This window comes from Urocitellus parryii (assembly GCF_045843805.1).
Source record: "Urocitellus parryii isolate mUroPar1 chromosome 13 unlocalized genomic scaffold, mUroPar1.hap1 SUPER_13_unloc_14, whole genome shotgun sequence".
Lineage (NCBI taxonomy): Eukaryota > Metazoa > Chordata > Mammalia > Rodentia > Sciuridae > Urocitellus > Urocitellus parryii.
In genome coordinates this window covers 1,133,565-1,158,664 of record NW_027551766.1, presented here as the reverse complement: position 1 = coordinate 1,158,664, position 25,100 = coordinate 1,133,565, and the positions used below count along the sequence as shown (strand labels likewise).

Genomic DNA, 25,100 nt, shown 5'->3' with positions numbered 1-25,100 from the left:
CTGTGAGAAGGGCTATGGCTTATACATTTATTTTTTTATCTTCTTCTAGAACCTAGGAGAGACCTTGGAACACAAATGATATTAAATATACATTGAATAGATAAACAAATGAAGTGTGTGAAGGTATCCTTCCCAAGATTTATTACATCCCTGAATTCTGAAAGGTGTTGCAAATGTAATCAGAAAATGATTGATCAACTTTTGAAGGGATCAATGGTGAGTGACACATGAGTCACAAAACTGCACCTGCTCAAACATCCCGCTTTTCAGGCACAAGGAAGGTAGATTCTGAAAAGCACTTGCCAGGACACTGTTGTGCTGCTCCTAGGCAAATTTCAGAATAGGTTAAGAGTGACTTGTGTGTGGAGGAAACTGGCAAAGACTGCCTTGGCCTGGTGCTCAAGGTCAACATCATCAGTGCCAAGCAAGTTGATGGCACCATGTGATGAGAAAGGCCCTTCACCTCTGTGGCCTTCTCCAAACTCCAAAAACCCATAAACCTGGTGTAACCATGAGATGATCATTAGACAAGTTTAAATTGAGGGTCATCCTACAACATCCCAGACTGGTACTCTTTAAAATCATCAAGGTCATCAAAGTAAAAAGGAACCCCAACAAACCGTGACAGACCAGAGGAGCCTAAGACGACAACTAAATGTAAGGTGACATTCTTGGTGAGATTCTGATACAGAAAGAGGACACTAGGAGAAAACTTAGGATTCTGAGGAAATGCTGTGTTTGGTTAATAGAAATACATTCTTGCTATAGTGATGTTGGTTCCTTACTTGTGACAATGTACTGTCACATTGAAAGATGTTAATAGGGGAATTTGGGTGTGGGATACAAATTTTCTCTGTACTACCTTTACAACATCTCTGTAAAACTGAAACTGTATAAAATTAAAAGTTCATTTTTTAAAGTTGTACACATTGAAGAGAGAAAGCAGTGATTTTAAGAATTTGTCATGAGCTCAATGATTATAACCAGCTGTTTAGCTCATCAGCTCCCATGACAGGATGAAGACGGAACAGGTCCCTTGAAAAATGCCCCTTGTAAACCTGGACAGCTGTGGCCTGTGCGGCCCTGCACTGCTGCTCTTTGGGCTCCAGGAACACTGCCTCAGGAATAGTGTTTACCTGGTCTGCATCACCTGAAAGATCCATCTGGATATAGTGTTAGGTCACAGAATTCTTTCCTTCATCCTGTCCTTTGAGACTCTCTTGCCAACAGAGGCAAATGATTATATTTAATTTAATTTAAAGAGGTAACTTTAAATGATTTTAAGTCGGTACCAAAAATATATAAACAATTAACAAAATGAAAATTAACATCTGTAATGAAGATGCTTATTTACTATGCAAGTGAAGGGTCAGGAGACCTGGTTAAATAGCCATTTCATGGAGAGGGGGGGAACAATCCTTGGATTTGATTGGCATGAAGAAGATAGTAGACTGACAGTGTAGTAATTATAAAGTTAGTCTCTATTAAATATACACTCTACATTTTAAGAGAGACATTAACATGCTCCCCGGGGGAGAGTGACCAAGACAGGGATGGTTTTGAAGACCATAGATGAAGAAATTTGCTTGGATTTGACACTTCAGCTGCTTTCAACACTTGGGGGACTGCCAAGGAGTCAGCCCTGCCTACCAAACCCTTGTTCCCGGCCACCCCTGGCTGCACCAGTTCTTTTCCGAGTGGATCATCTGCCCAGCAGCAGGTATATGGAATTGGTCTTGTTGTCTTAACCCTGGAATCCTCTAGACCAGTTCTCTACTTTTGATTTATATATGAATCACCTTAGGATTTTTATTAAAATGCAGATTCTGATACAGCAGATCTGAGATGGAGCCTGAGAAGCTACATCTCTAACAAGTTCCGAGATGATATCAATGCTTCTCACAGAGAAACCAGCCAGAGCAGAGTGCTTTTCCAGTCACTCAACAAATATTAGTATTTATTATTATTATCATCACAAGTCATTGCCAGGGTCTATTTCAATCTGGAAAAAGACCCCTAATTCCTGATACCACCTGCCTGACTCTAAACACTGCACTACTTTCATTTCCCTCCTGCTGTGCCCCACCCGGAAGCTGAGGAGTGGAGCCCCTCTTGGAGAGTGACATAATCAAGGACAATCTCTCTGGCTACTTCTAGTTTGTGTACATGCCAACCCTGGAGTGTCATCGTACCCACCGCACCGAGAGCCTAAATCTTACTGATAAATTGATGCCAAGTTCAAAAGGGCAGAACTACGATCCATGGAAGTTGAAGGTAAAATATGACAGTGTTTCCATAAAAATATGAGTTCACCAATAAAAGGTGTTGAGGTCATGACCTCCCGTCATTGCAGGGTTCCAGTGGAGGTTGGACCACCTGTCAGGGATGTTGTGCAGGTGACACCTGTCCAGCAGGGAAAGGGGAAATTTAATGAGAATATTTGAAACCTACTATCTGTAATTTTTAAATATTCCATACATTGTTATCAACTACAGTCATCACACTCTAAACAGATCTCCAGAACTTATTCATCCTAATTGAAAACTTTCCACTCTTTGACCAACATTTCTCCATTTCCCCTACCCTATCTTCCTAGACCCTGGCAATCACCTCTGCTTCTACAAGTTTGATTATTTTAGATTCCGCATAAAAGTAAGCTCATGCAGTATTTATCTTTGTGTGCCTGGCTTATTACACTTTGCATAATGTTTTCTAGGTTCATCCATGGTTTTGCAGATGCTCCTCTAAGTCATCCTTAGCCAGGCACAATGGTATGTGCATGTCACAACTACTCAGAAGGCTGAGGCAGGAGGATCACTTGAGCCCAGAAATTTGAGACTAGCCTGGGCAACATAGCAAGATCCCTCACTCCCCCCAACTCCAAAACAAAAACCCAGAGTGGGCATCCTTGCCTTATTCTTAAAGAATAAGTTTTCACTATGATGATAGATGAGGGCTTGTAATTCATGGCCTGTATTATGTTGAGATACATCCCTTCTATATCTAATTTATTCAGTTTTTATCATGAAAGGATGTTGATTTTTACATCACGAGTATAAATCCCATTTATGATCATGGTTCTGTTTAATTCCATTCCCTAATATTTTGGTATGGACTTTTTTGCATCAATATTCCTCAGGGATAATGGCCACTATTTTTCTTATTGTGTTCTTTCTTTAAATTTTTAAAATTTGTTTTAATTAGTTATACATGACATAGAATGCACTTTGATGCATCATTTAAATGAATTATAATTTCTCATTTTGGTTGTACATGATGTAGAATCACACTGGTCTGTATGTTATATATGTACATAGGGTAGTAATGTCTGATTCATTCTATGGTGCTTCCTATCCCCCATGCCCCCTCCCCTCCCTTCACTCCCCTCTATCTAATCTAAAGTAACTCTATTCTTCCCTATTGGCCAGCCCACCCCATTGTGAATTAGCATCTGCATATCAGAGAAAACATTCAGCTTCTAGGTTTTTTGGATTGGCTTATTTCACTTGGTACAATATTCTCCAGCTCCATACATTTACCAGCAAATGCCATAATTCTATTCTTCTTTAAGGTTGAGTAATATTTCATCATTCATATATATATATATATATATATATATATATATATATATATTCATATACACATTACATTTTTTTCATCCATTCACCTGTTGAAGGGCAACTAGGCTTGTTCCATAGTTTAGCTATTGTGAATTAAGCTGCTATAAACATTAATGAGGCTGCATCACTATAATGCGCCAATTTTAAGTTCTTTGGGTATAAATCAAGAAGAGGAATAGCTGGGTCAAATAGCTGTGGTTCCATTCCAAGTTTTCTGAGGAATCTCCATACCACTTTCCATAATAGTTGCACAGTTTACATTCCCCACCAGAAATGTATGAGTGTACCTTTTCCCCCACATTCTCACCAACATTTATTGTTGTTTTGTATTCTTGATAATCGCCATTCTGACTGGGGTGGATGGAATCTTAGAGTAGTTTTGATTTGAATTTCTCTAAGTTCTAAAGATGTTGAACATTTTTTCATATATCTGTTGATTGATTGTACTTCTTTTTTTCCATTAAATAAGGTAATTTATTTATTTTTTATTTCCTTGGTTTTGATTTTTTAAAAAATAATGATCGATTGTACTTCTATATCAAGGAAATAATGGCCTCATAAAATGGGTTTGGAAGTCTTTTCTCCGCTTTGATTTTTTAGAAGAGATTAAGAAGGATAAAAGTATTAATTCCTCTTTAAAATATTCGGTAGAAGCCACCAGGAAAACTTCCAGGTCCCGTGCGTCTTTGGTGGGAATGAGTTGAATACTGATCCAATCTCCTTAGTTGTTATTGATCTGTTCAGATTTTCTATTTCCTTATGATTCGGACAAGTTACTTGATGACATGGTAGAAGAGGAGGAGGGAGTCAAGAATGGTTTCCAGGTTTGGGTGGTGTCTTGGGTTTTATTAGAAAACAGACTTCGGGATAGGGATTTGTGGGTGGGATTCCCAGTGGAGAAAGGGACAGCCCTGCTGGGCAGAGCAAGGAGCTGACCTGTGAAGCAGTCTTCCTAAAGGCCCCTGTCCATCACATGGAGAGCTCTGACTCCAGGAAGGCCCTTACACCCCCACACAGACCCACCATCAGCTGTCCCCAGCATTGGCCATGACCTAGATTGTTCTAGGTGTATCCACAGGCATGTATCCACAAGGTGGATAAGATCCTTTTCAGCTGAGGGCAAATTCTGCAGAGGGATTCAGTAGAGCACCATCCGTGGGCAACACTCCAGCTGCTGGGGAAGAGAGTACTTAGGTACTGACAGAGGCAAACAGGGCCTCACCACAGCATCCACTACACACAGCCACTCTGGAAGAGAGGGAGGGGGAAGCCACTTGGAAAAGAAACGGGTCAAGTCAGCTAAAAGGAGGCATCTAAAGGAAAGGAAAGCACATTAGGCAGTTAGAAATTGAACATCAACTCTTTTATACTCTGCAGCAACTTTTAGAAAATGTTTTTAATCTTCACATTCAAATTAATATGGTTTTGGCTGCCTGGTATGGCTCAATAGTGTACTAAATATGGATTTACACACAAATAGCTCTACAAGCCTATGTGGTCAATAATATGCGTTATTAAAGCTCCCTAAATACGTATTTACAGAGCTGAACCAAGAGTGAGGCCTTTCAGGGGTCCCCCAATGCCTGCTGGATCTAAGAAGCCCAGCAACAACCCCACGCAGGAGGAAAACAAGTGGAACTTGGATGGCTATGAGACCCAGACGTCCATGAGAAGAGGATTACCAAGTCATTCTTCCCAAGTCAGCTGAGGAGGACTTTACAGCTTCACCTCCTGAACATTAATAGAATAAGCACACCAATAGGGTTTACCCTTAGCACAGCACTGTACAGGTGAGGAACTGGAGGACCTGTATCACAAAATAGGTGGAGGATCCCAGACCAGAGCCCGGCTCCCATCTCCCTGTTCAGTACAGTGTCATGGAATCAGAAAGAATAGAATTTGAATCATCTTGTGTCCCTACTAGCTGTATAAACTCAGGCAAGTTGCTTTCTTTGTGCCTCGATTTTCTCTTCTGCAAAATGGAAGCCATGAATAGTGCCTATTGGGTGGAGTTGTAAAGACTCAGTAAGAGAGTTCTCCGAAAGGATTCAGTCCAATGCCACAGTAACCACCCAGTCCATTCAAACTTGTGCTGTGGTCTGAATGTTTGTCGCCGCCCCCCCCATTCTTATGTCAAAGCCTAATCCCCAAGATGATGGTAATAGGAGATGGGCACATTAGCCAGTAATTAGGTCACCAGAGTGGAGCCCTCCTGAATGGGATTAGTGCCCTTAGGAGACATGAGAGAGATGATATCTCTGCATAAAGGCAGCCGTCTGCCAAAAGAAAGCCTCCCGCTAACCAGAATCCAAATGTCTTCGTTTGAGATTCATACCTTTGAGTAGCCTCCAATTTTCTTCTCCATTTATCTAGAACTACTTTACATTAATTATATTATCAGCTTAAAATTAAATGGGTGTTTTTGTCAGTTTTTGCATTGCTGAAACCAACAAGAATAACCTAGAGGAGAGAAAGTTTATCTAGGGCTCACAATTTCACAGGTCTCAGTCCCTAAATGGCAGACTCCATTCCTCTGGGCCCATGTTAAGGCAGAACATCCCAGGGGAAGGACCCATCAAAGGAAAGTTTCCCAGCTTGTGGCAGGGTCAGAAAACGGAGGTGAGTTGGCCACAAAGGGGTCACCAGGAAGATGTACCTTTCCAGGACACATCCCCAGTGACCCACCTCCTCCAGCTGCCCACAGTAACCACCCAGTCCATTCAAACTAGGATGGACTGATTAGGTTGCAGCTCTCATAATGACTCATCTCACCTCTGAACATTCCTGCATGAACAGGAGCTTTGGGGATGGGGGTTGGGGCACTTCATACTCAAACCATAACACTGGGGTCCTAAAATTGTGAGGCCTTACTAGGCGTGAAGGAAATTCCTCACAGATTCAGAATCCATTCGTGTTTATTCTTTTGAGATTTTTTAACTGATAAAAAAGAATTAGGATTTTTCAGTTCCCCTAGCAATTTTATAAAACCACAGGTTAAGACATTATTGCCTCTTCAAATGAGACCAGTGGTCCTCAGAAACTCAAGACCAGCAGTAGTGGCTTAACAGAAGCAGGACTTTTCTGGGGGAAAGATAGAAAGACTTTTGCTGCAGCCACACTGGCCTGGGTGGAGCTCAGAGTCTCAGGATAGGAGTGGGATGAGAACAACTTAGGGAAGCAGGCTGGGAGAGAACAAAGCTGACCTGTTTCCCCAGGAACCTTTCACCACCAAGCCTGCCAGGCCAAAGGTATGCCACCGCACATCACTGTGGAAATGGCCCTCTCTGAATGTTATCACTGGTCTCAAGGTGGAGCTGGGGAGGTGAATCCTGCACAGAATCTGCCTTGATCTCAGCCCAGCCTCACCAGCCAGTTACAACCAGGTACCCATTTCTCTCTCCTAAAGGTCAATCAATAGAACAAATGTTTGTGCTGAGGTCATCTCGTGACTGGTCCATCACCTCCCACAGCTCTATGCCCTGTCAGCAGCTCCTTAATGGCTTCTTCCACTCTTGGAGGCACCCCTCAATCGAGGTGGCCAAGCATGGCAGAATCATCACAAATGATAAAGAGTGTCAGATGCTATTAGTATGCTCAGCAGCCCCTCCGTGTCTTCCTAGGGCCCAGATCTGACCACACAATGAAAACCTTCCCATATCACCTGTCCATGCCCAGGTGAGGAGGTGGCCTGGCTGGTGGCATTTGGTCCATATCTCACATGAGCTGATGTGGCCACTCCACCACACATGTGCTATCAGTTCAGATTGCCACTTTGCACCCGCCCTCCTTGCCAGTGTGTGCCCTTGGACTGTTTTTGCCAGCCTAGAACTATGGGATCAGCTCCTTCCCTTCCTAGGTCACTTAAAGTCCCGCACCCCTCCAGTATCTTACACCTGACCTACAGGTGTCCTTTTCATTTTCTCAGACTCTCTCTCCATCTTGCACATTCCAGTCTTGTCACCAAACTGGACTTAACTTTCCTTGCTGCTCCATGGATCTTTCTGTCCTGCATGTGTGTGTGTGAGCTCCTTCAGGACAGAGGTCAAGGCTGTTTTATTCCCCACTGGAACCCTAGCTCATGGCCAGTACCCCTCACATGGTGGACATTCTTTAACTATTCACATATTGAATGAATAAATGAATGCATGAATGAACATATAACTTGAACTCAGAGGTTTCCAAATTATAACCTCTACCTATTTTTGTTTAAATAATCAGTTTTCACTGTAAGACATTTGAGGGAGAAGATACACCTTACCAACTCATATACATTCTACCTTTCTGACCAACAGAACCCAGTTCCAGATTCTCTTGCTATTCTGAGTGGCCATGTGACTCACTTTTGGCCAATGGGTTGCAAGAAGACGAGTGGATGGGGCAGCCAGGACACCTGTTGTTTTCCTGATAAAAAGAGGAACACTCTGCTAACACACAGTGCCTTTTGCCATTTGCAAATACCCCTGCCTGGAACTGGAACCTAATCTCTTGATGTGGAGCAGCCATCTTGAGACAATGAGGGCAAAAGCCACATGTTAAAGATGACAGGGAGAAGAGAGTCTGGCCCCTGCTGACTCACTTGAATAGCTAGCTACCTTAGCTTTTCACAACCTGTTTCTGCTCTACCATTCATGAGGGAAACTAAAGTCCCTCATTGTTTAAGCCGCTCAGGTCAGGTTCTGCCACAGACTGCCACATGGAATTCTGAGCCAACAGCTAATCAGAGCTGAACATGGCTATTCATATGTTCAAGTAGGTGCACTGAGCACCAACCGTGTGTCAAGTACCAGGATAAATGCTTTTAATATACTGGAGAAGAAATCTGAACACAGCTCTGCCATTTCACTCAAAGTAAGAAATTTTCTAAATGATAAATGCCTTATGGCAGCTTTTCAATAATCCTTTCGAATTGTTCTTTAACTGTTTTTATTGCTTATCTTCTGGGTGGTGTCTTCACATATGTCTTGCCTCCCCAACTAACAGGTTAAACCGTATGAAACTGCTATTGCTGTAAGTCAAAAGTTTATGTTCATTTGCTGCCATTTAACTGAAATGACACACCTGACTCCTGAACATGAACCATCAACTTTTCTCTGTGATCTTGAATGACTCCTGCAGTACATGCAGCCCATGAGGGAACACCCTCTTAGAAAAGGAAAGGGAAGTCACTTCATATCCTCAGAAACTCTGTTTTCTCACCTGTACAGTGGGAATTTGGACTAGAATCTCTCTGGGGTTCCTGCTGACATGCACAGCCCAGAAAGTGAAAACCATGTTCTGTCTCTCCCAACACCCACCCCCCAGGGCTGCAGTGCCCAGTGAAGACATTACCCAGTCTCTGAGCACTGTTGCCAAAAATGGTCTCATATAAATCACAATCAGAACTGGCTGATGACCCAGCAGTACCTCAGAAGCACTCTTGCCATACAGGTACCCTAACACCAGCCACACTTGCCCTGCCTTCAAGTGTCCCCAGGAAATGTAGCAGAACAGGGAGAGTCAGGAGGCATAGCCCTGGACCAGTCTCAACAGCTTCATAGCCCTAGCACCTGATTCCCCATAATAAGAGAAAGAAAGAAAGAGGGGGAGAGAGGGTGGAAGAAGTAAAGAAAGAAAGGGAGGGAGGGAAAGGAAAAAGAAAGGAAGGAAGGAAGGAAGGAAGGAAGGAAGGAAGGAAGGAAGGAAGGAAGGAAGAAGGAGAGAGGGGAGAAAGAGAGAAAGAAACAAAGAAAGAAAGAAAGAAAGAAAGAAAGAAAGAAAGAAAGAAGCATGCTGAAAGATTACAAAATGACAAATTTGATAATTGGTTATCAATTACAAAAACAAAAGGTGTACAAACTAGAGCTTTGTGGTATCATGCAAAGGTAAAATCCTTTGTGATGGTGGCATCTAGGGTCATTTAAAATGTTTTTCCTTATCCTAATATTTTACATTAATAATCCAAAAAGTTATTGTGAGATAAAATCAGGGGAGGAGGAGTATGGAAGAAAGAGTTCAAAGTTCCAAAGATGTGCATTGCCAATTCAATTACAACATCCCCCTTTAAAGTGAGGATACATAGAGACTAAGCCAGTTCCCAGCATCTCTCACTCCCATCCATGGCAACAGCTGCTCCCTCCTCAGCCTGTCAACCACCCTTCCCTGATTAATACATCCTCCCTGGTGAGGGTGGCCAGGCCAGCAGCCTCCCTGCCCCCTGCCACTGGGGCCATCTTGAAGCCAAGATTCTCTGGGTGAACTCCAGGGTGAGGTGCATCAAGGGGGTTAATTACACAAGCCCTGTGCTACCCCCAGCCCAGCACACTGACAATTTGGCAACTGCATCACTGGTACAAGAACAATATGCCAAGCAGCTGGTGGCAGAGAACTCTGACTTATGAACAGGAATCCTGGGATGGCAGCTAATGTGCCCCTCTTTCCAGAGAAGAAGCAGGGTCCAGCAGTCAGCTGATGTGCACCCTCAGTCAGGGCCTAGCTCCCAAGCATGGGGGCTGAAATTCCACAATTACAACTGCACACTTCATTCCTTTTAGGGCTAAGTTGTACCAGCAAGACAGGCAGTCCTGCTGGGAGGGGTCATGTGTTAACCCAAAGGGGTCAGTCATGCCCACCTCTGATGAATACCTTTCCCTACTCAGCCAGCACAGGGATCTCTGGGTGGCATTTCCAGCGTAGGAATGGTGGACCACCCCAGTGGAATAGAAGAAAGGACCCTGAGAGGCGAGGGAGCTGGGTTGTCAAACAGCACCATCATCATGGCTTTGTTCAGGGCAGAACTGAAGCCCCCCCACGCTTCCCCATCACCTCTCCTATACATTTATTGGCATCTCCCACACACCCACTACCCAAAGCCTCCTGACATTCAGTGGCCATTGTACTGCTGGTCACCCAATGGATGAGGGGCCAGACTGAGGGAAAAACCATCTGTTCATCAATCCTTCCATTCATACTTTATTCAGACAGGAGAGTGGGAGTTGCATCGTCACAACCCTGAGATGGGAACTGAGATCCAGTGAGGGTGAGCGCCATCCCCAAAGGAAGCCAGGCACAGTGGTTGCCAGGGCCCATCCCCTGCCTTCTCCAGGAAGGCAGCACCCTGTCCGGGAGGGGGGTGGTATACAATTGTTCACCACTGCTAACCTTCCACTGATCTTCAGTCAGAACCCGGCCGCTTCGAGCTCGGTGCACGCTCCGCTAGGGGCAGGCTCCAAGAAGCGGTCTCCGCGGGGTTCCCCAGCCCTGGGCCAAAGCAGCTCTGGGAGCCAGAACCCTGCCACTCCGAGCTCGGTGGGTGCATGCTCTGCTGGGAGCAGACTCCAAGAAGCAGTCTCCATGGGTTCCCCAGCCCTGGGCCAGAGCAGCTCCGGGTGCCAGAACCCGGCTGCTGGGAGCTCGGTGCACGCTCTGCTAGGAGCAGGCTCCAAAGAGTAGTCTCCGCGGGATCTCTAGCCCTGAGCCTGAGCAATCTGTCTGTGAGACGCAGGCAAATACCAGCCTGAAATCACCTGTTCCATAGCTGAATGAGCTGAGATCAGTAGAAAACAGGGATGATTATGTCAGCTCTCCAAGATGGCAGCCCCTGGCCTCCTCCGTGGTCCGACCGGTGTGGAGAACCGAACTGGACCGCTTCCCTCCTCCATCTCAAACCCAGAACTCAGCACTGAGCACGGCCATTGTACTGCTGGCAGGAGCCCACAGAATCCACGGTGCTGCACCCCCGCGCCAACACCTCGCGGCTTCCCAGTGCGCTTCGCAGACTCCAGCTGTGGGGCGATCCGCTGAACAAGCAATGCGACCCTCCTTGCGGAGAAATCGCCTGCGAGCGACCGAGCCCCCGCAGCCGATCCTCCCCCGATGAAAATCCCTCCACTAGATTTTGGAGCACCTCAATTTTGCTGGAAATTCCCAACAAGACAGTCTTCAGCTGTTTCAACTCATCATTCTCCCACACAGTGACGTGGCACACGGGGGTGATGTACTCCCTTCGCCGCCATCTTCCTTCAGGGTGTTTTTTATTTTTTTGTTTTTCATTAATTTTCTCAGCTTCTCCCTCTAATAGTTAAATTCTCTTGTTCTCTCTCAACCTGTCAATCTACATTGTTGCATTTTTAAAATTTTGTTATTTTCTCCCTTCATTATGGCCTTCACTTTCTTCTACCTCTCTTCTACTTTATCTTTTTCACCTTTGGAATATTTTAACCATTCTTTTGACTTCCTTTCTCATTTTCTTCGTTCTTAATGAACTGTATTTTTGCCATCTTTTAAAACTAGTTTATATAATTCTTGCTCCCACCATTCATGTTTTTGAATTAATTAGTACTGTGGATGTTGTAGCTGACATTCAGTGTTTACTTTAATTCTAAATCTAGTTTACTGCTGCTTATGTTGCTGTTTTAATTTCTGATAATTAGTATTGTAAATATCATATTGTAAATATCACCTGATATTTACTTGAATATTGTAGATTCTTCCCTGTTATTGTTGCTGTTCTTCATTTACCCTTTTCCATAGTGGCTGGGCATCAAATATGACACTTTAAATTGTTGGGGAATATGCTCTGCCCCTGAGTTACACCCCCAATCCAGCTAAGAGATTGTGTACCTAATTCCACACATAACAACTATTCTTAACCTTCAGCAATAATTTAACACAAAGAATATTGGGGACCTCAAACTGGCAACCAAGGCCTAAGTAGAAGTTGGAGAGAATGCTCAACTTACCCATGGACATATGCTCCTACAGCAACAGCAGAGAGAAATAACACAATGACCTCAACATAGGTTACTCTTATACACTCTTAGAATATACAGAGTTGCCATATCTAGAAGATCAATCATGGGTGGTATGTATATACAGTGATATAGGCAACACAACTGTCGATCTACTAGAAAGATCCTGTGAAATCTACAGAGAAAGTGGAATCCTCAAGCTCTGATATACTACAAAACTTGGAATGATCGCTTTGATCACTAATCACAACCAAAAACATTAGTATATTAAACATACTACAAAAAAAAACACTGGGAAATATATTCAACAATTCACAACAACATGATATACCAGAACACTTTGCCAAGAAAAGGCTATTCCCTAAGAATACTCTCACATAAAAGTGAAAAAGAGGTGGCTGGAGTTGTGGCTCAGTATTACAGGACTTGCCTAGCATGTGTGAGGTCCTGGGTTTGATTCTCAGCACCAATATAGAGTGAAGGTACATCTACAGCTAAAAAAAAAATAATAAAAATTGGAAAAGAAACCCATCTCAACAGATATGCAAATCTCAACATAAGAATATAAGTGATACAAAAAATAACGTAATAAGACACCTCTTAAGGTCTGTAATTCATCAACAACAGACTTTAAAAATATCTAAATACTGGATACAAAATTTTTAAAAAAATGATCATTTAAAAATTATAGGATTCTCAGATGATAAAAAAATAAATTAAGAAAGTCAGTACAGGATATAAATGCTAAATTCAATGAAGAGATAGAGATATTGAAAAATAACTACACAGAAATCTTGGAAATGATAATCAAATAAAAAATCGAATTGGATAGTTTCCAATACATTAGATTAAGTAGAGGACAGAATTTTAAAGATTGAAGATAAGGTGGACATCCTTGAACATTCAGACAGTATTAAAGAAAAAAAGAAGAAACTACAAATCTAATAAGAACTGAGAAAACATTAAGAGACCAAACTTAATGCTCACAGACATTACAGAAGGATCAGGGATACAGGATCATGGCAGTGACATAATGGCAGAAAAATTCCTGCAGACTTAGGAATAAGATGAACATCCTGACACTGGAAGCATTTAGAACCTCAAACAGACCAGACAAGAAAAAAAACTTCTTCACATCCTATCATAATTACAAAGCCAAAATTTCAGCTCAAAGAAATAATTTTAAAAGCTACTAAAATTTTAAAAGCCAGGTCACATTTAAAGAAAAACCAATCAGATTAACATCCAATTTCTTGACACAAACCCTAATGTCCAAGAGGGCTTGGAACAATGTATTTCAAATCCTGAAAGAAAATAACAGCCAACCAAGATCATTCTATCAAATAAACCATCAGAATTGTACTATCAGAATAAAATAAAAAATAAACCTATCGAGATGAGCATAAATGAAAGAAATTCATTATTACTATTCCAGCATTGCAGCAAACACTCAGAAGAATTCTACACATAGAAAAAGATTATAAACCACCAAGATATGTTAAAAAATGAAATACATTACAACTGGGGGTGAACATATGCCAATCAGGATATAAGCAAACATTAAATGGAAAAAAATAGATGAGAAGTAACACATTCCTCTCTAATGACACTGAATATAAATGGTCTCATTTTTCCAAATAATAAAAATAGATCATAACAGGGGACAAAAAAATAAGACCCAATTAATTGTTGCCTGAAAGAAATATATCTATGGTCAAAGATATTCACAGGCTAAAAGAATTAAAAAATGACATTTCATGTAAATGAAACTTGAAAGCATGCAGGAATACCTATTAATACCCAACAAAGCAGATTCAAGCAAAATTAGAGGAGAAGTACAGATCGCCATATCTTGGTAAGGGGAATAATCCAAAAAGAAAATATAAAGATAATAAACATTTATGCCCCAAACATTGGTGCACCTGATTACATAAAACACAATGCAACATAAAGGTTCATATAGGAACCAATATAATAATAGTAAGTGATTGCAATATACCTCGGAGAGATCATCCACACACAAAATCAACCGAGATACTAGAGAGTTAAATCAAACTGTAAATCAAATGGATTTAACAGGTATTACAGAGTATTTCATCCAACACAGCTGAATGCCCTTTTTTCAGTTTTCTCCAAAATAGATAATATTTTAGTCAACAAAGTAATCATTAGCAAATATGAAAAAGTTGAAATAATTCCACATATCCTGTTTCAATGAAAATGGAATAAAATTAAAAATCAAGAAGAAAACCACATATTCAAAGACATGGAGATTAAACAATACACATTGTAATGATGAGTGGATCATCAAAGAAATCTGACAAGAAACTAAAAAATTCTAAGAATCAACAAGATTAGAAATACAACATACAAGGGCCAAGAAGCTGCTACAGCAGCCACTGTTTAAAACCTGGTGTCTCTGGGGGCCAAGGGATCTGCTGGAGGATGGAAACCAGAGAAAGCCTCCTGGCCTCAGCATATCCCAGTGCTCAATCCCTCTCTTCAAATGCACAGCATTCTCCATGGGAGTGCATTTAGCTGATAGATACTGTGGTTTCCAGATGCGGGGGTCCTGGGTTCCAGGTAGCGATGAAGGGATAGCAGTGCCTTGCTGCTGAGCTCCTTCCTGCTGCTGTCTGCCTAGGCACAAAGGAGTGTCAGAGGAAGGCCTTGCAGTGTGCCTGCCTCTATGCCTCACAGCCTCCCACCCCAGGGTCACTGCCTAGGGGCACCTGCTACCCACGCTTTTGCACTACTAGCTGTGCAGGGGTGCCTGCAGGTGCCACCTGCCACCCTGAGGCAACCACCCTCTGCTCAAGCTGACACTGGCCATGCTGCTGATCGTCCTGCTTCTGCTGATGTGCATGCAGAACTAGCCTTAAGGCCATAAGCAACAAACCCCGTGCCAACATTGTACAGAATAGGGAAAGCCTGAAAGCATTTCCTCTAAAATCAAGATCAAGTCAAGAATGTTCACTCTTACCACTCCTATTCAATATAGATTTTGAAACTCTAGCCACAGAAATTAGATAAGAAAGGGAAATAAAGGGGATTCAAATAGAAAAAATCAAATTGTCTCTGTTTGCAGATGATATTATCCTGAACTTAGATGATCCAAAAAGCTCCACCAGTACACTTCTAAAAAAGTAAGCAATGTAGCAGAATACAAAATCAACATATAGAAATCAATAACTTTCCTATACACTACTGATGTATCTGTTGAGAAAGAAATTATGGGCAAAAATTATTAACAATAGCTTCCAAGAACATAAAACAGCAACAAATTTAACCAAAAAGGTGAAAGACTTCTACAAGGAAAATTTACAAAACATGGAAAAAATAAGATGGAAAGACCACAAATGTTCATGGTAGGGAGATTTAATATTGTTAAAATGACCATACAACCAAAATCAATCTGCAGATCCAATGTAATTTCCATGAAAATACCAAAGATATTCTTTTCAAAACCAGAAAAACAAATCCAAAGATTTATACAGAAGAACAAAAGACCCTGGATTGTCAAAACAAATCTGAGTAAAAAGATTAAAGCTGGAGGTATCACAATGCCTGACTTTAAATTATACTACAGAGTCACAGTAATGAAATCAGCTTGGTACTAGCATACATATAGATATGTTGATCAATGGAACAGAATGAAGACACGGAAACAAACCCACAAAGGTGCCAAAAAGTTACACTGGAAACAAGACAGCCTCCTTAACAAGTGATGCTGGAAAAAACAGGATACCATAAGATTAAAAATAGATACCTATCTATCACTCTGTAACAAAAGTCAACTCAATTGGACCAAAGACCTAGGAAAAGACCTTAAACTTTGCAACTGACAGAAGAGAAAAAAGGAATAGCTCCAACATATAGGTACAGATAATGACTTACTTAATAGGACATCTCCAACTCAGTAAATATTAAGGACTTCTCCAAAAAATGCATGCCATAAATGGGCAAAGAAGTTAAACAGACATTTCTTAAAAGAAGAAGTACAAACAGCCAAAAATTATTTTAAAAATGTTTGACAACTAGAGTCATCAGGATAATGGAAATCAAAACTACACTGAGATTTCATTTCACTCTACTTAAACTGACAGCCATTAAAAATACAAATAACAATAAATGCTGGCAGAATTGGGTGGGGGAGAGAACCATCCAAATCATTTGTAGGTATCTATATTAGTACAGCTAATATGGAAATCATTATGGAGATTCCCCCCAAGACTAGGATTGGATCCTGTAAAGGAACACCTATGTGGGGAGAATTGTGAAAGAGGTGCACAAAGGACAGACACAGACACACAGGGAAGGGTACAAACAGACAGAAGGATGGCAACAAAAGGAATGCCTACCCCTCTCTGCCATCATCTTTAATAACCCCAAAAGTTACATATTACCCACTATCAGTAATTACATTTTGACCAGTATTCCTTTAACCCTGAGTGCTAGCTAACTAAGATAAGGTCCAGGTTAATGCAAACACATAGTCTCTCTCCTTCAAAGGATGTCACTATGTAAACCAGGTAGTACATCCACATAGTTTTCTTAATAACCTCAGCAGGGAATAGCTGGGCATTCCAATCATGGGAATCAGTTACCTCCTGGGAATTTGCTCACTGGGAGAATGCTTCCCTATTTCCACAGTCAGAAATACCTACAGGAACCACTATCATCACGTATAACCATTTACTCCTCAGTATCTATCCAAAGAACTAAAATCAGCATACAACTGTGACACATGCCTCTCCATGTTTATAGTAGCACTATTCACTATTGTGAATTATTGATTGAATTACCAATTTATGGAACCAGTCTAGGTATCAGTCTATAGATGAATGGATAGAGGAAATGTGATATACAGACACAATGGAATTTAATTCAGGCATAAAGAATCACAAAATTATGTCATTTGCAGGGAAATGGATGGAACTGGAGAACACTGTGTTAGAAAAAATAAGGTAGACTCAGAAAATCAAGAACCATGTTTTTTTCTCAAATGTGGAATTTAGCAAGAAAAATGGGATCTCCTGAAAATAGAAGGAAGAGCAGTAAGGTAGAGCAGTAAGGTAGAGAAAGGGAATGAGGAAATGGAGGAAGGAAGGGCAAGGGGGGTACTAAGTATTTAAATCTATCAAATTTTGCAAGGTACATGGGCTTGGGTTGTAGCTCAGGGGTGGAGTTCTTGCCTTGCATATATGAGGCACTGGGTTTGATCCTCAGTACCACATAAAAATAAATAAAATAAAGGTGTTGTGTTCATCTACAACTAAAAAAAAAAAATTACAAGGTACATATACAAATATACCACCATAAGCCCACTATTCAGTGTAATTTTTTTTCTTTTTTAAAATTTCTTAATTGAGTTTTAAAAAAACAAATGACAGCAGAATGCATCACAATTCTTATTACACATATACAGAACAAGTTTTCATATCTCTGTTTGTATATAAAGTATGTTCATACCAATTTGTTTCTCCATACATGTACTTTGGATAATGACGCCCATCACATTCCACCATCCTTGTTAACCCCCTGCCTCTCTCTTCCCCTCTCACCCCTGTGCTCTATCTAGAGTTTCTCTAGCAACACAGAGACCTCACACAGTTTTCAAGAGATCCCACTCAAGTACTTCATAGATTTCCCAAAAACCTGACATATGAGACCTTTCACAGAGATGCCAAATCCATTCTTCCTTCCAAGTGGACCTGAAACCACTTAGCCAACTGAAGGATACCACCAGCCTGGTTCTGCCCTCAGAACCCAGAGACACTGAGACACTGTCAACATGGTCTCCCAAATGGTATTCTCTGCTTGGAAAAATCCTTGGGAATTTCTATTCCTTTGTAATGCCACTGCCTCTGAACAAAAGAAATGCAGATTCCAAATATAGATCTGCAAAATTCCTTCTCCAAGTTTCCACTTCCTTAGCTCTAACCTACAGTTTAGAGAATCACGAATTTTAATCGTGAATAAAATGCGGCCAACCTTCAGTGAGAGAACTCATTTCTTTAGCTTTACTTATTCACAAGTCAAATGCATTAATATCTTATTTTACTCCACTGAAGATAAGAACTGAATTCAAGATGGTTGACCACTTTGGAAACACAATAAAGACCTGTAACAAATGTATTCTAGGAATGAAATAAACAAGCAAAGAGGCATCTGGACTCACTCTATCTCCCAGGGGGCTGTCCAACCAGCATATTATTCTGTACACAGCAGGTAGTAACAAGTTTGGAGAATCTGCTTTATTTTCAAATGAAAGAAGATAAAAATCAAGGAAAGAATTTTTGCAATAAGATTTCTGGAAATACTCTTATTTTATCATCTAGGAAGATTATATTTAATCCTATAATGTTTTGTTCCTTAAAATATGATAAAGCCCTCAAATAATATTACACATTTCCAAAACATGAAAGTGTTACTGTTCAGTTAACATAGCTTAAACTGATGGACTAAGTATAAGATTTCATTTTGAAAAGAATTCCAACAAATGCACATTTTTTTAAGACTGAGGCAGTCAAGTTGTTATATGTTCATTATAGAGCAAAAAAAGGACATAGCTTCAAACAGTTTAAAATCCTTCAAAATATATCAATCCATGTTTGAGATACACATAGAGCCTAATGAAACTACTAAGTAATATTTAAACACTGGAATTGAGAAAACTGTACATTTTGTCATATTTATATTAGAATAGTCCATAGTGAAAAGTCTCATTTATCATACCTCAGCATTTTCCAAAGGATGCAATTGTTAAGACTACACATTACTTTTCACTCATAAGCAACCCATTGGTTCTATCTTATTTACTTTAAAATAAATAAGAATGTGTCACTGGTTGTGTCTCTCAGATTATTCATCATGATAACAGCAACACAGTCTTTTCATTAAAAGTAGTGGAGCTGACATAAGAGCTCTTTAAGTCTATTTGTTTAAAGAAGTCCCCTTCTCCATAATTACAAACTTATACTTATTAATTTTCCTACTATATTACCTTATAAAGCTATCAAATCATAAAAAGAAGCAATGTGATCATGGATGTCCTCTTATATAATTGGACTATTTGGTTTTTGATAGTTGAACTTATACAAGGTAAGTTACAGGAAACAAATTAGGAAAAATTCTATACAGAAAATATTTTATAAAGAATAGTGTATCCTTTTCAAATTGATTTTTTTTGAGGGAAGGGTAATCTGGGATTGAACTCAGGGGCACTCATCCACTAAGCCACATCCCCAGCCCTATTTTGTATTTTATTTAGACACAGGGTCTCACTGAGGTGCTTAGCACTTCACTGTTGCTGAGGCTGGCTTTAAACTCTTGGTGCTCCTGCCTCATTCTCCCCAGGTGCTAGGATTATAGGTATGCACCACCATGCCCAGCTCAATTTGATTTTTAACATGGTTAAATTAAGTGACTACTTCTGGATCTTTAGAGGTGGCTGTAAAGTCTGAAAATACACAAACATTCATAAAAAATAATCACTGACATGCTGAATATATTGTCCGTCAGTAGCAATTTGTAGTTCATTAAGCTATGCAAAACAGCAATAAACAATTTGCATTAAAACAACATTCCCATCAGTCACTGCACATGCATCTGTCACATATCACCTCAATGATTTCTGTGTCCAATTTTCATGACAGAAATCAGAACTTTACCAGGGCCTTCAATCTATTATCCAGATACCTCTAATAACCCAGGGGCTTCAATCTATTACAAAGATATTTACATTACAGACTTTGTTGCCACTGGTATTTTAAGATTTACCCACTATACATCTTATTAATATTTCAGCATTTTTATACATACAAAGAAATAGATAACCAAAACAGTAAGATATTGGAGAAAATAAAAAAATTATATCATCTTTGTCTTCAAAATTTTTCACATCAAAACATTTTGCTGCAAATAAAAATAATTTGTTTTGTTTTGCTACACAGTATAGAGATTGAATTTGGGGACTAGCACAAACACATCCTCTACTGCTGAGCTACACCCCAAATCCCCTTTTTATTTCATTTTGAAACATAGTCTTTCTAAACTGGGGAGGCTGGCTTTGGACTTGCAATCATCTTTCCTGAGACTCCTGAGTAGCTGGGATTACAAGGATGTACCACCATGCCCAGCTTGAAGGGACTTTTTAAGTCTACAGATGAAAGACTTTAAATGACATTTAGAATTTACTGCAAATTCGGTTTTCAAATAAACTTTTTTTAAACAGATGGTTCACATTGACTTCCACAAATCAGGCACTCCAGAATACAATGTAGAGTAGTAAAATATGTGATGCCTTCTACATACTCCAAGGAAAAAAGGTCTTTTGCAAATAAGCAAAACCATAATTGCAGTTGTCTCTAAGAACAATTCCCTCCCATTCATAGACTATAATGCTGTTGACAATTTCAAGCACTCTCACTTCTAAAGAACTCTCACAGGAAGAAATTCCTCCAAGCTTTCCAGACACAGCTGCACTTTCTGTCCTTCTCACTACCTTAACAGTGTGACACATCCAGCCCCAGACAGTCCCAATAGCTTCCCCCTGTGTTCTCTAAGGTCAGTCACTTTCATAACCATTCTTGTAACACAATAAATTGCTATAATTATTTCCAGGGCCTACGTGTATTGCTGCATTTTCCAAACAGGTGCAGGTCTCTGTGGTTACTCAGAGGTTTGCTAGGGCACCCTTCCCTGGGCTGAGCTGTCAAGACCAGAAAAGCCCATCTACCCATAAACATGTGTCCCATCCCACTACCCTTTTATATTCCTGTCATAATTTAATGCTAGGAAAACTTTACATACCTATTTCCAACAAGAAAAACTTCATAAGGTATACAAATTTCTTTTGTACACTGTGATCCCTGGAGTGAGAGAAACTTTCCATATTCCAGCTCTATGACTTAGGCAAGTCTCTCAGGGTCTTCGGACATCACTTTCTAAAATGAAAATGAAAGTCAATAATATTGTAGTGAAGTTACAACATTAAAACACTTTGCATAATTCCTATTAGATTATTTTGATGTTATCTTTATTTTCATTATTATTACCAATGAAACTGGATGATTTTGATATTATCATTGCTTTTATTTTCACTGCATGATTATCAATTTAACTTTTACTTGCTAAATAAAATATACACACTTGTGGTATACTATTTCCACAATTAAACAACTGATTTTCTAGCACAAAAGCTAATGTTTAATACATACTAGACATTTATAGTTCTAAGAAAAAAGTGGATATTCTTTCAAGTCATTTTTCAAATCGCTTTTTTGAACACGAATAAGCTCCAGGTGGGCCTAAGGAGAGTGAAAAGGCAGATGAGCAGCAGAAGCCTGTCTGTCATCCTCCTGCGTGGTTAGATAGGGATGAGAAGACCCTGCCTGCCAAGGGAGCAGTCCACAGAGTCTGACCTGGAACTCTCAGGGAGGGGGGCCTCTTGGCTCCTGGAGGTCCCTCCAAGGACTGAGTATGTGGAGGTGCCTGAGGGAGTCCTTATGTCCCCAAACTGAACCTCTTCCATTGCCGCAGCAGGGTAGGACCCTTTTGGAAACCCCTTTCAACATCACCCCCCCAACAGGCCTGCCTGTCCCCAGGAGCTTGTCTCTCTTTTAAGATCCTCTCACTGAGACCCACACACCTGTTCCTCCACCCAGACACTTTAAGGTATGCCCTCCACCTAAATGATCCTCACAGGGCACCTGCCCCTTAACACAGCTTACTGACACCAGCGGTATCCCTTTGCCTCTACCCCACAACCCCCAAACTCGCAGGCCACACTTCCAGCCCTGTAGAGGCTGAAGCCTCCAATAGATGAGCTGCCCTCTAAAATGGCGGCTCCTGCTGCCAAGGAGCACCTCTAGAAAAGCCGCTGCACCTCACCCAAAGAGCCTGCACTCTCCCCGAGTGGGTCCCAGTACCTCCTTCTTCAAGGTGCTCCACATCTTCTGCTGGGTTTCTGCCCCTGGGGCAGCAGCCAGGAATGCGCGGGTGAACTCGCGGTGGGAGTGACGGAGGCTGTCCTTCCCGACGCCTAACCTGCGGGAGCCATGGCCAAGCCTTGCGCAGCGTCCTTTTGGCTTGGGTCCTGTCCTGGGCAGCTCTGAACTCACCGAGGCCGGCCGTGGCTCCAGCGTTCAGTGGCTCCGGTGCCCTGGCAGCGGCTCCTGTTCCTGGAGTCCGAGACGGCGGCGTCGTGGCTCCAGCGATTAGGTGATGCGGATGGCGGCTCCTTAATCGCTGAGAATGGCGATGGCGGCTTTGGCTCTTGTGCTCTGCACGTGGTGGCGGCGGCAGGTGGCTCTGGTGTCCAGAAGAGGGAGACAGTAGCAGCGCTTCCTCCCGCGCTCTGGCCCTTCCTGTGCTCTGGTGGAGGCGTCAACATTGCCTCTGGGCAGGGGGGTTGGCTCCGGTAGCAGCGTTGGCGGAGGCCTTGGGGGCTTCTGCAACAGCAGCTCTGGTCCTGTGGCTCCAGCGGCTCCCACTCGACGAAGCTGGCTCCTGCCCCTGCTCCTGTGGTGGCTCCCGCGCTCTGGACGCTGCAAGGAAATGATGGCCTCTGAGCTAACGGTCCTTTGGCAATAGACACACGCTGTTGGTTAGCTCAGATGCTCTCACTTCCGTTTTCCCCTCAGGAGGCGTGGTGTCAGGGAACCTTCATAAATTTCGACCAATAGTTTTGCAACTTTTTCCAAACCCTTATTAGCATAAACGTGAACCAATGGCATTGACCCAAGATAGATATATATATATATATATACCTCTACCTCCACAAAGTTCTGCGGCTAGTTGCCATAGTGTCTTAGAGGATGGACTTCCTGTCTTGGATTCGGAACACCGGTAACCTGGAGAAGATTGGTGGTGAGCTGCTGCAGTCTGCTGGAACATGGGTGGGCAGAGCCTGCTACCCAGAGCTGCTTGGCTGTAGAGGCTTGCTGCTTCTGAGGAACCCACCCGCCAGTACAAGTGTAAAACTCTGCTTTCACTATGGGGACCTTTTAGTAAGGTATGTGTACTTATTCATACATATTAAAACAAATTGATTAAATTTTCTTTACACACACACACACACACACACACACATATATATCTATATCTATATATATAGATATAGATATAGATATAGATATAGATATAACTTCACACTTTATTTATTCAAAATAAGAAATTAATTTAAAAATTAGACACAGGCAATACATGGTGACACATGATTTGTGATCACATAACTATAATCCCAATTATTAGGCCTAGGAAGAAGAGTTGCCAGTTCAAGATTTCATTTCATTTCAAATAACTAATAGAAAATCTATTTCCAGGAATTTATCTGTTTTACATAAATTGTCAAATTTGGGGATCAAGAGTTATGTAGTATGATATCATTTCCTTGTTAATATGTATGGGGGCAATGAAGGTGCCTCTTCTTTTATTCCTGATACTAACAATTTTTGCCCCCCTCTTCAATCAGTATGGTTAGGAATTTAACAATTATGTTTTTTTAAAATATCCAGGTTCATATTGAATTTTTTAATCCATTTTCTTTTATCTTATTTTACTGATTCCGAGTTTAATATTTGTTATATTTTGACACAGATTGAATTTTTCTTTTTTTCAATGTCAATGCTCAGGTTAATTATTTTAAAACTCTTTTGTTTCTAATAGAAACATTCAATGCTACACATGTTCTTCTCAACACTATATGATTTTACTTATATCATCTATCTAGTCTAAGTTTTTAAAAATTCTATTTGTATCTTTGACTCATGGATTATTTAGAGTTATGCTATTTGATTGCCAAATATTAGGGATGGTATTCATTATCTGTCTCTTTCTGGTGTGTGTGTGTGTGTGTGTGTGTGTGTGTGTGTGTGTGTTGGGGTGTGTATGGGTGTTGCCCAGGAATGGACCCAGTGCTTTAAGTATGCAACTGAGTACTGTACCACTGAGCTATTTACCCCAGCCCCATTGATATTGAACATATGCTTTGCACAATATCAACAATGATACATTTTGATGTTTGTTTTACCTCTGGTCTAGATTGTTGAATATTCTGAGTGCATTTGAGAAGTGCTCTTTTTTTTGGTGATGGGATTTTGTTCTATAAATGTTAATTAGTTCAGGTTCTCTGATGATTTCGTAAGGATTATCATCTATGAATTGTTGAATTTCTGTGTAGCTTTGTTATTAATTATTGAACAAGTGCTATTGAAAACGTCATCTTTGTCATTGAGTTTAAGTATTTTGCTTATAGATCTAACATTTTATGTGTTCACGTACTTTAACTTTTGGGAGAACATAAAAATGTAGGATTTTTAAGACTTATGGAATTGTTCTCTTCCTCAGGTAATCTGCCTTCTATCTCACATAGTAGTTTTGGTTTTGAGGTTCATTTTCTTTCATATTACTAGACCAACTTGAGGTCTGCTTTGGTTTGTGATTTCATAATACAGATTTTCTTCCCATTGCTCAAAAGATAATAAATGATTTTAATTATATACCTATCAATAAAGAAATACCCTTAGTGTAATAAGTCTTATTTTGTCCTACAGTATCATTGAAAATATTTTATAGTTTTTAAATTTTGAATTCCATAAATAAAATATGATTATATCTGACTATGCTTATTAATACAGTGTAAATTGTCTATAGATGTAAAAAATTACAAATTTTATGTGAGTAAAATTTTCTCTCATGATGACCATCGTGTTGACATTAAATTTGCCTTTCTATAGTTTGCCAACTGTTT

The 25,100-nt window shown here is 40.7% G+C and overlaps 1 pseudogene; it reads right to left on the bottom strand.

Annotated features, from left to right (window-relative positions):
* LOC144251379 (E3 ubiquitin-protein ligase SIAH1-like) overlaps positions 1 to 22,742 on the bottom strand; it is a 125,296-nt pseudogene extending 102,554 nt beyond the window's left edge.
* Positions 22,743 to 25,100: the final 2,358 nt, after the last annotated feature.